Below are 14,226 nucleotides of genomic sequence, written 5' to 3'. Positions count from 1 at the left end.
GTTGTTAAGGCTTTCTTTAGAGTTTCAAAAGCTTCCTTACAATCATCATCAAAAACAAAAGGTACATATTTTTGAAGAAGATTAGTAAGAGGCTTTGAATATTTAGAGAAATCTTCAATAAATCTCCTATAAAAACCAGCATGACCAAGAATACTACGAATACCTTTAACATCCCTAGGATAGGGCATCTTCTCAATCGCTTCAACTTTAGCTCTATCAACTTCAATACGTCTCTCAGAAATTTTATGTCCCAATACAATTCCTTCATTAACCATAAAGTGGCATTTCTCCCAATTAAGAACAAGGTTAGTTTCTTCACATCTCTGCAAAACTTTATCAAGGTTTCGCAAACAATTATCAAAAGAATTCCCATAGACAGAAAAATCATCCATGAATACCTCTACAATCTTTTCACAAAAGCCATGAAAAATAGTAGACATGCATCTTTGAAAAGTAGCAGGAGCATTACATAAACCAAAAGGCATACGCCTATAAGCATAAGTTCCATAGGGACAAGTGAAAGTGGTTTTCTCTTGATCTTTAGCTCTAACAGCAATTTGTGAAAACCCAGAATAACCATCAAGAAAGCAGAAATGAGTATTTTTAGAACCTTTCTAGCATTTGATCAATAAAAGGTAAAGGGTAATGATCTTTCTTAGTAACTTTATTAACCTTTCGAAAATCAATGCACATTCTATACCCTACAACTACTCTTTGAGGGATGAGCTCATCATTATCATTAGGTACAACAGTTATTCCTCCTTTCTTAGGAACACAATGCACAGGACTAACCCATCTACTATCAGCAATAGGATATATAATACCAGCTTCGAGAAGTTTCAATACCTCATTCCTTACCACATCCTTCATCTTAGGAATTAGACGATGCTGATGTTCAACAACAGGCTTTGCATCATCTTCCATGTTGATGGCATGTTGGCAAATAGAGGGAGAAATCCCCTTCAAGTCATCAAGAGTGTAGCCAATAGCTCCTCGGTGTTTCTTCAATATTTCCAATAATCTTTCTTCCTCAAAATCTGAAAGCTTAGCACTAGTAATAACAGGATATGTTTTCTTATCATCAATATAAGCATACTTAAGATTATCAGGTAACGGTTTCAAATCAAAAACAGGATCTTCCTTTGGTGGTGGTGTTGTACCTAGATCTTCGACCGATAAGTCATGTTTAAGAATGGGTTGACGAAGGAAAATTTCATCAAGCTCATTCCTTTCTTCCCTAAAGACTTCACTCTCATGATCCTCCAACTATTGCTGCAAAGGATTATTAGGAGCAAGAGCAATAGATGCAAGCTGTTCAACTCTAAAATCATCATTAGGCAATTCAGCTTCATAAGGAACTTTGGCAAATTTAGAGAAATTAAACTCATAAGATTCACCAGCAAATTTAGTCACAATTGTCTCTTTCTTGCAATCTATAATAGCTCCACAAGTATTTAGAAAAGGTCTACCAAAAATGATAGGACAAGTCTTACTAGCAGCAGAACCAAGTACCAAAAAGTCAGCATGATATTTAATCTTACCACATAGAACTTCCACATCTCGAACAATACCAATAGGAGAGATAGTTTCTCTATTAGCTAGCCGAATAACCACATCAATATCTTCAAGTTCACAAGAACCAATTTCATGCATGATTTTCCTGTAAAGCTCATAAGGAATGGCACTAGAACTTGCACCAATATCGCATAAACCATAATAACAATGATCACCAATTCTAACAGAGAGCATAGGAACACTGGCTTTCCTAGACTTACTAGGATGTGAAACAATATTAGAAGCATCTTCACAGAAAATGATGTGACCATCTTCTACATTTTCAGTCACAAGGTCTTTAACTATTGCAACAACAGGTTCAACATTTATTTTCTCCTCAGGTTCTATAGGTTTCTTTGCACTTTTGTTAACCACACTAGTTATAACATAATACTCCTTCATTTTAGTAGGAAAAGGAATTTTTTCAATATAAGCTTCAGGAAGAATGTGATCAACAGTTTTAACTTCAATACATTTACCTATAGGTGAATCAGTTTTATCTTTGTAAGGTTCATGATACTTATTAAAACTCTTCCTAGGCAATTCAAAATGAGAGGCAAAAGCTTTATAAAAATGGGATTTCTATTTTCGTGCGCTCGGTTCCTTAGTTGTGCTCAGTTTTCCCCAGCTCCTTAGTTTTTCCTCAGTTTTCCCCAAGACCTTGTCTGAAACCATCACAGATGCTGTAACGGCCGGTTGCCCGACGGTTGACCGTTATCTTCATACTAGTGGGGCCACGTAGAGCCTGCAAAGACACGTCAGACCATCCATATTTGTTTGACCGTAAGCATCGCTGTATCCCTGACCAAAACACGCACGAGTGGGGCTTCGGTATATCGAATGACAAGTGGGCCATGGCGCTGATACAAGGGGCAATACATGGGTAGGAATAGATTTTTAAACGGAGCTCTACAGCGATGGCATGGAGGAGGTGGCCTGCGGGGTGCCGAGATGAATCGACGTCCACAAAGAACTGCATGAGGCGAGACCAGACGCATTAGATAGATATGAACTAGACGCGTTTAACCATGCAAAGAAGAGAAGAAATGGTCGACGACATCGACGACTACCTCAAAACTTTGACTGACCGTGTCCGACACGAACGCGAGCAATGTAGAGAAAACTAGTGTCTCTCCTTTCTGGCATGTATAGATGGGTGCTAGAAGAGTGTGGTGGCGAAGGGAAAGACCTCGCGGTGGTCTGTGGCGTCCAGCATAGCGGGGCGGCGTGGCCGTGCCCACATCGGCGTGGATGCATGTTCGGCATTGGCATCAGCATGTACGTTCGGCATTGGCCTCGGCGGTATCTCTGGTGTGTCAGTGATCGAATGAGGGGACGGGATTGAGGGTGCTTCCCGACGGTGACCTAGCAGTGGCGTCGAGCATAGCCGTTCTGACCATGCCGATATCGGCATCGGCAAAGTTTGGAGGCTGTGGTGCTCGAATCAAGGAAGGATTTGTTTCTTGTACGCCAAAAGTGATTTGAAACAAGTTTCGTGTTGAAGGTTAGGTAACGAAAGTTTGTAACTAAGCCCAAAATTATACTAGCGCCATGGTGAGGTTCTTTTTGATAGAGCTATACGGTTGGGCAAACTTTTTTGACACTTTTTAGATAGGGTTCCTTGTTGTTACATGATACGTCTCCGACGTATCGATAATTTCTTATGTTCCATGCCACATTATTGATGATATCTACATGTTTTATGCATACTTTATGTCATATTTATGCATTTTCCGGCACTAACCTATTAACGAGATGCCGAAGAGCCGATTCTTTGTTTTCTGCTGTTTTTGGTTTCAGAAATCCTAGTAAGGAAATATTATCGGAATTGGACGAAATCAACGCCCAGGGGCCTATTTTCACACGAAGCTTCCAGAAGACTGAAGATGATACGAAGTGGGGCCACGAGGTGGCCAGACCCTGGCCGCGCCGGCCTGTTGTGTGGGGCCCTCGTGTGGCCCCCTGACCTATCTCCTCCGCCTACATATAGTCTTCGTCGCGAAACCCCCAGTACCGAGAGCCACGATACGGAAAACCTTCCAGAGACGCCGCCGCCGCCAATCCCATCTCGATGGATTCAGGAGATCGCCTCCGGCACCCTGCCGGAGAGGGGATTCATCTCCCGGAGGACTCTACACCGCCATGGTCGCCTCCGGAGTGATGAGTGAGTAGTTCACCCCTGGACTATGGGTCCATAGCAGTAGCTAGATGGTTGTCTTCTCCTCATTATGCTTCATTGTCGGATCTTGTGAGCTACCTAACATGATCAAGATCATCTATCTGTAATGCTATATGTTGTGTTTGTTGGGATCCGATGGATAGAGAATACTATGTTATGTTGATTATCAATCTATTACCTATGTGTTGTTTATGATCTTGCATGCTCTCCGTTATTAGTAGAGGCTCTGGCCAAGTTTTTACTCTTAACTCCAAGAGGGAGTATTTATGCTCGATAGTGGGTTCATGCCTCCATTAAATGCAGGACAGTGATGAAAGTTCTAAGGTTGTGGATGTGCTGTTGCCACTAGGTATAAAACATCGATGCTATGTCCGAGGATGTAGTTATTGATTACATTACGCACCATACTTAATGCAATTGTCTGTTGTTTTCAACTTAATACTGGAAGGGGTTCGGATGATAACCTGAAGGTGGACTTTTTAGGCATAGATGCATGCTGGATAGCGGTCTATGTACTTTGTCGTAATGCCCAATTAAATCTCACAATACTCATTATATCATGTATGTGCATTGTCATGCCCTCTCTATTTGTCAACTACCCAACTGTAATTTGTTCACCCAACATGCTAATTCTTATGGGAGAGACACCTCTAGTGAACTGTGGACCCCGGTACATTCTTTTACATCGAATACAATATACTGCAATACTTGTTCTACTGTTTTCTGCAAACAATCATCATCCACACTATACATCTAATCCTTTGTTACAGCAAGCCGGTGAGATTGACAACCTCACTGTCACGTTGGGGCAAAGTAATTTGGTTGTGTTATGCAGGTTCCACATTGGCGCCGGAATCCCTGGTGTTGCGCCGCACTACACTCCGCCGCCATCAACCTTCAACGTGCTTCTTGGCTCCTACTGGTTCGATAAACCTTGGTTTCTTACTGAGGGAAAACTTGCCGCTGTACGCATCACACCTTCCTCTTGGGGTTCCCAACGGACGCGTGTTGTACGCGTATCAAGCTCTTTTTTTGGCGTCGTTGCCAGGGAGATCAAGACACGCTGCAAGGGGAGTCTCCACAATCCAATCTCTTTACTTTGTTTTTGTCTTGCTTTGTTTTATTTACTACTTTGTTCGCTGCATTAAATCAAAACACAAAAAAATTAGTTGCTAGTTTTACTTTATTTACTATCTTGTTTGCTATATTAAAAACACAAAAAAATTAGTTACTTGCATTTTACTTTTGTTACCATGTCTAGTTCTGCACTTGTTACTTCTTCACCTGAAGAATTAGTCTTCACTTTTAAACAAGGGGACGAGGAGAGTTTTAAAGATGCTTGGTCCAGAATTTTTGATTCTTATCGTAAAGCTGAACCTCAAATGACTCTAAGTTTGCTTCTTAGTAATTTTTATTTTGGTCTTATGATTCGCTATAGATATGCCTTGGATGCTTTAGTGGGAGGAGATTTCCTTTATTGCAATGGGGATCAAGCTTTTAATGCCATAAAGAAGTTGGTTGCATCACATGATTCAGCTAATAACTTTGATTCAGCCCTTATTAGCATTTATAATAGATTAAACACTCTTGAGACAAGTGCATCTCGCTTGAATGACAACTATCGCTATGTTCGTAACCGTCTTGAACAAGTTTTAGTGAACTCTGAACCTTCATTATGGGATCCTACTATTAAAATTGTTATTGGTGATCAAACTCTTCATGCCAATTGTGATATTATGTCTGAATTTTGCCTTATGCCTAAACGTATTCATGAATCTTTGAAACTTTGGGGATTCGTCGAAGGGGGAGAAGGAATAACTCTTATTGATAACTATGTTATAATCCCTAAGGGAATAGCCACAGGTGTGCATACAACCATTCTTGGAAGAACAATATCCATTGATTATCTTGTTATTGAATGTGCAGGAACAGGACAAATCACACTCGGAAGATCCCTACTAAAACTATTGGGAGCAGTCATAGATGTGGGAGAAGGCACCCTAAAATTCACCTCTACACCGGGGGGGAAGACATGTATTCCCTAAATCAAAGGGTAAGAAAAAAACAAGAAAGGTAAGGGCAAAGCCCAAGGTAATGTTGATACACCATCTCTTGATAATACTTGATACACACTTTCTGCGCCTAGCTGAAAGGCGTTAAAGAAAAGCGCTTATGGGAGACAACCCATGTTTTTACTATAGTACCTTTATTTTATATTTGAGTCTTGGAAGTTGTTACTACTGTAGCAACCTCTCCTTATCTTAGTTTTGTGCATTGTTGTGCCAAGTAAAGTCGTTGATAGTAAGGTTCATACTAGATTTGGATTACTGCGCAGAAACAGATTTCTTTGCTGTCACGAATCTGGGTATAATTCTCTGTAGGTAACTCAGAAAATTATGCCAATTTATGTGAGTGATCCTCAGATATGTACGCAACTTTCATTCAATTTTAGCATTTTCATTTGAGTTAGTCTGGTGCCTCAATAAAATTCGTCTTTACGAACTGTTCTGTTTTGACAGATTCTGCCTTTTATTTCGCATTGCCTCTTTTGCTATGTTGGATGGATTTCTTTGTTCCATTGACTTTCAGTAGCTTTGTGCAATGTCCAGAAGTGTTAAGAATGATTGTGTCACCTCTGAACATGTAAATTTTAATTGTGCACTAACCCTCTATTAAGTTGTTTTGAGTTTGGTGTGGTGGAAGTTTTCAAGGATCAAGAGAGGGAGATGATACAATATGATCAAGGAGAGTGAAAGCTCTAAGCTTGGGGATGCCCCGGTGGTTCACCCCTGCATATATCAAGAAGACTCAAGCGTCTAAGCTTGGGGATGCCCAAGGCATCCCCTTCTTCATCGACAACATTATCAGGTTCCTCTAGTGAAACTATACTTTTATTCCATCACATCTTATGTACTTTGCTTGGAGCGTCGGTTTGTTTTTGTTTTTTGTTTTGTTTGAATAAAATGGATCCTAGCATTCATTGTGTGGGAGAGAGACACGCTCCGCTGTTGCATATGGGCAAATATGTCCTTAGGCTTTACTCATAGTGTTCATGGCGAAGGTTTAATCTTCTTCGTTAAATTGTTATATGGTTGGAAACGGAAAATGATACATGTAGTAATTGCTATAATGTCTTGGATAATGTGATACTTGGCAATTGTTGTGCTCATGTTTAAGCTCTTGCATCATATACTTTGCACCTATTAATGAAGAAATACATAGGGCTTGCTAAAATTTGGTTTGCATAATTGGTCTCTCTAAGGTCTAGATAATTTCTAGTAAAGAATTTGAACAACAAGCAGGAAGATGGTGTAGAGTCTTATAATGTTTACAATATGTCTTTTATGTGAGTTTTGCTGCACCGCTTCATCCTTGTGTTTGTTTCAAATAACCTTGCTAGCCTAAACCTTGTATCGAGAGGGAATACTTCTCATGCATCCAAAATCCTTGAGCCAACCACTATGCCATTTGTGTCCACCATACCTACCTACTACATGGTATTTCTCCGCCATTCCAAAGTAAATTGCTTGAGTGCTACCTTTAAATTTCCATTCTTCACCTTTGCAATATATAGCTCATGGGACAAATAGCCTAAAAACTATTGTGGTATTGAATATGTACTTATGCACTTTATCTCTTATTAAGTTGCTTGTTGTGCGATAACCATGTTCCTGGGGACGCCATCAACTACTCTTTGTTGAATATCATGTGAGTTGCTATGCATGTCCATCTTGTCTGAAGTAAGGGAGATTTATCGCTAGAATGGTTAGAGCATGCATAATGTTATAGAAGAACATTGGGCCGCTAACTAAAGCCATGATCCATGGTGGAAGTTTCAGTTTTGGACAAATATCCTCAATCTCATATGAGAAAATTAATTGTTGCTACATGCTTATGCATAAAAGAGGAGTCCATTATCTGTTGTCTATGTTGTCCCGGTATGGATGTCTAAGTTGAGAATAATCAATAGCGAGAAATCCAATGCGAGCTTTCTCCTTAGACCTTTGTACAGGCGGCATAGAGGTACCCCTTTGTGACACTTGGTTAAAACATATGCATTGTGATGATAATCCAGGTAATCCGAGCTAATTAGGACAAGGTGCGGGCACTATTAGTATACTATGCATGAGGCTTGCAACTTGTAAGATATAATTTACATAACACATATGCTTTATTACTACCGTTGACAAAATTATTTCTTGTTTTCAAAACCAAAGCTCTAGCACAAATATAGCAATCGATGCTTTCCTCTTTGAAGGGCCTTTCTTTTACTTTTATTGTTGAGTCAGTTCACCTATCTCTCTCCACCTCAAGAAGCAAACACTTGTGTGAACTGTGCATTGATTCCTACATACTTGCATATTGCACTTGTTATATTACTTTGCATTGACAATATCCATGAGATATACATGTTATAAGTTGAAAGCAACCGCTGAAACTTCATCTTCCTTTGTGTTGCTTCAATACCTCTACTATGAATTATTGCTTTATGAGTTAACTCTTATGCAAGACTTATTGATGCTTGTCTTGAAGTACTATTCATGAAAAGTCTTTGCTTTATGATTCATTTGTTTACTCATGTCATTTACCATTGTTTTGATCGCTGCATTCATTACATATACTTACAATAGTATGATCAAGGTTATGATGGCATGTCACTCCAGAAATTATCTTTGTTATCATTTACCTGCTCGGGACGAGCAGAAACTAAGCTTGGGGATGCTGATACGTCTCCGACGTATCGATAATTTCTTATGTTCCATGCCACATTATTGATGATATCTACATGTTTTATGCATACTTTATGTCATATTTATGCATTTTCCGGCACTAACCTATTAACGAGATGCCGAAGAGCCAGTTGCTGTTTTCTGCTGTTTTTGGTTTCAGAAATCCTAGTAAGGAAATATTCTCGGAATTGGACGAAATCAATGCTCAGGGGCCTATTTTCACACGAAGCTTCCAGAAGACCGAAGATGATACGAAGTGGGGCCACGAGGTGGCCAGACACTAGGGCGGCGCGGCCTAGGCCTTGGCCACGCCGGCCTGTTGTGTGGGGCCCTCGTGTGGCCCCCTGACCTATCTCCTCCGTCTACATATAGTCTTCGTCGCGAAACCCCCAGTACCGAGAGCCACGATACTGAAAACCTTCCAGAGACGCCGCCGCCGCCAATCCCATCTCGGGGGATTCAGGAGATCGCCTCTGGCACCCTGCCGGAGAGGGTATTCATCTCCCGGAGGACTCTACACCGCCATGGTCGCCTCCGGAGTGATGAGTGAGTAGTTCACCCCTGGACTATGGGTCCATAGCAGTAGCTAGATGGTTGTCTTCTCCTCATTATGCTTCATTGTCGGATCTTGTGAGCTGCCTAACATGATCAAGATCATCTATCTGTAATGCTATATGTTGTGTTTGTTGGGATCCGATGGATAGAGAATACTATGTTATGTTGATTATCAATCTATTACCTATGTGTTGTTTATGATCTTGCATGCTCTCCATTATTAGTAGAGGCTCTGGCCAAGTTTTTACTCTTAACTCCAAGAGGGAGTATTTATGCTCGATAGTGGGTTCATGCCTCCATTAAATCTGGGACAGTGACAGAAAGTTCTAAGGTTGTGGATGTGTTGTTGCCACTAGGGATAAAACATCGATGCTATGTCCGAGGATGTAGTTATTGATTACATTACGCACCATACTTAATGCAATTGTCTGTTGTTTTGAACTTAATACTGGAAGGGGTTCGGATGATAACCTGAAGGTGGACTTTTTAGGCATAGATGCATGCTGGATAGCGGTCTATGTACTTTGTCGTAATGCCCAATTAAATCTCACAATACTCATTATATCATGTATGTGCATTGTCATGCCCTCTCTATTTGTCAATTGCCCAACTGTAATTTGTTCACCCAACATGCTAATTCTTATGGGAGAGACACCTCTAGTGAACTGTGGACCCCGGTCCATTCTTTTACATCGAGTTCAATCTACTGCAATACTTGTTCTACTATTTTCTGCAAACAATCATCATCCACACTATACATCTAATCCTTCGTTACAGCAAGCCGGTGAGATTGAAAACCTCACTGTCACGTTGGGGCAAAGTAATTTGGTTGTGTTGTGCAGGTTCCACGTTGGTGCCGGAATCCCTGGTGTTGCGCCGCACTACACTCCGCCGCCATCAACCTTCAACGTGCTTCTTGGCTCCTACTGGTTCGATAAACCTTGGTTTCTTACTGAGGGAAAACTTGCCGCTGTACGCATCACACCTTCCTCTTGGGGTTCCCAACGGACGCGTGTTGTACGCGTATCATTACACGTATGGCATCATGTATGGCAAATTTGGGATCATTTGGAGATGTTCGAAAAAATCACTTTGCTTAAACGCATGCCGTTTTGTCTCACTCAAACCAGCTTTTCTAACAAGGTGATTTATTCTACCTCCTCTAAATGACCTCAAATTTCATACAGCTGATCTTCTATACATAGATAGATAGATTGTTTTGTTTTTATATTTTTCGAACTTTTTATTTCCCTTTATAATATCCAATTGATTTTCAGGTCAAAACCTCGAAAAACAGCATCATATATGGCATCATTTTCGCCATAAATTTCAAATTTTGTGAAACTTTCCCTTTTAGATATTCCTTGTTGTTATAGATATGGCATAATGTATGCCAAATTTGGTTAGGTCTCACTGAAACCAGCTTTTGTAACAAGTTAGGTTTTTTCGACCTTCTCAAAAGGGATTTTTTTCTACCTTCTCTATATGACCTCAAAAATCATACAGACGATCTTCTATACAAAGATAGGTAGATTGTTTCATTTTTACATTTTTTTGAACTTTTATTTCCCTTTATAATACCCATTTGTTTTCAGGTCAAAACCTCGAAAGTTAACATAACTAGATGGTGAACCCTTCCAAACTTCAAATACAGAGATAGATAGATTGGTTCGTTTATCATTTTTACCGTGAATAGTAATGGCTACAAGAAATCGGTGATGGTCTATCATTTTTTGTGTGAAAAGTAATGGATACAACAAATCGGTGATGGTTTATCATTTTTTGCGTGAAAATTAATGGCTACAACAAATCGGTGATGGTTTATCATTTGGGATTTTCGTGAAAATTAATGGCTACAACAAATCGGTGACGGTTTATCATTTTTTGCGTGAAAATTTATGGCTACAACAAATCGGTGATGGTTTATCATTTTTTGCGTGAAAAGTAATGCCTAAAAGAGTTTATAATTTTTAGCGCGTGAAAATAAATACAGAAAACCGCCCTTTAGCATACTTAGAGAGTGGAAGGTAACCGCCGACAGAGAGAGAGAGAGAGGGGTTATCCTGCCCGTTAGATCATACGATCAACGGTCGGCGGGCACGATCCGCGTGACATGGGCTAGACCAATCAGGGCAATGTTGCACGTGTGAGAGAATTTGTGGAGGGAGAGGGCAAAACTGAGTAGTATCAAGAAACCAAGGACACCTATGTAATAAACAGACTAAGGGATTCAAATATGAGATTTAAAAAATGGAAAATGCGTGTTTTGTACAATAAAACCCATCTTGGCCTATCTCAAACTATTTGCAATACAAATATATATGAGTGTGAGAATTGTGGCCTCATTTAGACAAAGTATGTTTTGGGGAAAGCTGTTTTGGGAAGGGCTTATTGTGGAAAACCATGCACCTTCATAGCTACTAGGTGATTTGAGAAGGCCTTTGAGAAGTGGCAATTTGTGGTAAAACTTGATTTATCTATGACTTATCTATGTTTTGATAACTGGCAATTTGTGGTAAAGACTCCATGAGTATGTGCCACTATTTTTCGGAATTTTTTGCACATTAAATGACTCATTTAACTAGTTAATCCCATTTGTTGACTGTCTGTTGACCAGCTACTTGAGGGTAAAACTGAGCATATTGCACTAGCCAGTATTAGCACTCAAGGGGAAAACTGAGCACACAAAAAATGCTAGTATAATGCTCGAGGTTATACCTGAGTATATCTAAATTTCCAGGGTTAGACTCGAGGACGCGTGTTGCGGTGCAGAAATGCAAGACGTGCAATATTTGACGCGTAGACGCCGGTCGCGGTGCAGAAGTCGAAGACGTGCAATCGTGGACGCGTGGCGCATTGCAGAAGTCCAAGACGTGCAGACGTGCAGCGGTGGACGCGTAGGACGCGGGTCGCATTAACCACCCCTTGCCTTTATAGACGCCTCCTCCCACTATCTCTGTCACTCTCACTCGCCTACGCAACGCCGCCTCTCTCACGTCCCATCATCTTCTCCAAAGCAAAAAACCCTCTCCCTCTCCCTCTCCTCTGCCGGCGAGATGGACAAGGAGAATGCCAATCCCATCGTCCACGGCGCCGTCGGCTCCAAGCGCGACGCCTCCCTCTTCGACGCCGTCCCCTCAACGGACGTCGCCGCCGCCTCCGCCGGTGCATCGGAGGCTGCTGCCGCCGGCCGCGGTCAGATCCCGCCGGGATGGGACCCCTACGAGCCGGTGCCGTACGTCCCACCCCCGAACCGCTACAACACCTCCATAGAGGACCCATGGAACGGGGTAACTACGGTTGGCTTCCTTTTTTGTTCCCCATTCCTTTTTGAACCCTATTTGTGCTGGTGTAGATGGATCTGTGGATGGATGAGTATTGGGCTAATATTTGCGCCGATTTTATTCCATTTTGCTTTGATCCCTCCTTGATTTCGTTTAAGATTTGGGGTTCGGCCGTTCGGTTAATTTATGCAAGTAATAATGGGATCTCAATCAGTTAATTTATGCAAGTAATCATAGGATCTCAATCAGTTATTTTATGCACGAATCAAAAGATATCAACCGTTTAATTTTGCAAATAACCTGGAATGTGTTCAAGTTCAGATCTGGAATCTGTTTCTTTGCCTATGATGAATCGGTGGGCACAGATTTTTACAGGGAGGGTTCAGCGAACCATTTCTGTGTACAAATCTGTTGTGCATGAGCTTTGGTTCGCTTACACCGTCCCTGTAGACATATAATCGTGTCCACTCTAACTGAGGCTGCCTCTGTTTTTCCTAACTTTGTTATCATGCACGTTTGCAACTCATTCACTAATAAATTCCCATTTGATATGGATCAGCTGTCTGGCAGCGACGTCGGCAGCGACGACGAGCACCATGACGTCAAGACTCGCCAGGTGCTGCGGAGGCTGCAGGTCGGCTAGTACGTCTCCTACCTCGATGTCACCAAGGGTGTCTACAGGTGCCCCTTCTGCACTAGGAGGCTCGGCGGCACTGACTTCAACTGCGTCCTCACGCATGCCGAGAACATCGGCCACACCAACCCCAAGGTCGGCGCGTCGGTGAACCCTAACTCCTTCCGCGCCAAGCACTTGGCGCTCGGCATGCACCTCCGCAGCATCCAGCGGGTGGAGATCTCTGGCGGGCGCATGCCTCCGCTCAAGCCCAAGGCTCCCAAGGGGAGCAACAAGTGGAGGCAGAGGCAGATGGGGTAGGCGGAGTCCTGGACGTGTGCTGCTGCTGCCTCCTCCATTTTGTTGTTGGGATCCCTTTGTTGTTAGCTAGGGATCCCTCGTTGTTATGTTGTTAGTATGATGGTGTTGTACTGCTGTGAAGAACCTCGAACCCTACTATGTTTGGCTGCTGAATGCAGCTTATTATCTATATTATCTATCCCTATTCTACTATATGACCTTGTGAATTTATCGTACATTCCCTGTAGATTTACTTCTAGATTTAACTACATACATATGGACCAGATGGAGTACTAGATTGGGCTCCCTACTAGATTTGCTGCCATATTGGGCAAACAACGAGGGCCAAAAGGCACAAATAATAATTGAAGAAAGACAGAAATGCAAGCTTCTCTAGATTTGATACTAATTAGGTGAAAAAAGGCAGAGAGAAGGAGGCAGAAAAGGTACTCTTAAAAGGGAAATGCCAATGGCCGAGAGAGACAAAACCCAGCTCCTGCTCACGTGCAACCAAACGCTATCTCATCCTGTCCCACGCGGTCCCTTTCTACCAGCCCCACGCGACGCGGGCCCACACGACGCGGCCCCACACGTCAGCACAGAGCGGTCAACTTAACGGGAATCCTGCCGTCTGAGCTGCCTTCTGCGGGTTTCAAACAAGCACTTGGGGAAAACTGAGGAAAAACTAAGGAGCTGGGGAAAACTGAGCACAACTAAGGAACGGAGGGCACGAAAATAGAAATCCCTATAAAAATTTGCAACAACTTGAGAGTCAAGACCATAAGTAGCACTCATATTTCGAAATTTATCAGTATCCATAAAAGTTTCAATGCATTCATAATCATAATTTATACCTGACTCTCTACCTTTGTCGTTCTCCCATCCTTCAGTATTCTCCTGAATCCGATCAAGAAGGTCCCATTTAAACTCTTCTTTGTTGCGCGTGAATGATCCAGAACAAGTAGTATCCAGCAAGGTTTTATCTTGAAAAGAAAGTCTTGCATAGAAATT

This window comes from Lolium perenne, chromosome 7 (genome assembly GCF_019359855.2).
Source record: "Lolium perenne isolate Kyuss_39 chromosome 7, Kyuss_2.0, whole genome shotgun sequence".
Lineage (NCBI taxonomy): Eukaryota > Viridiplantae > Streptophyta > Magnoliopsida > Poales > Poaceae > Lolium > Lolium perenne.
Note: the sequence above shows the minus strand (reverse complement) of the source record.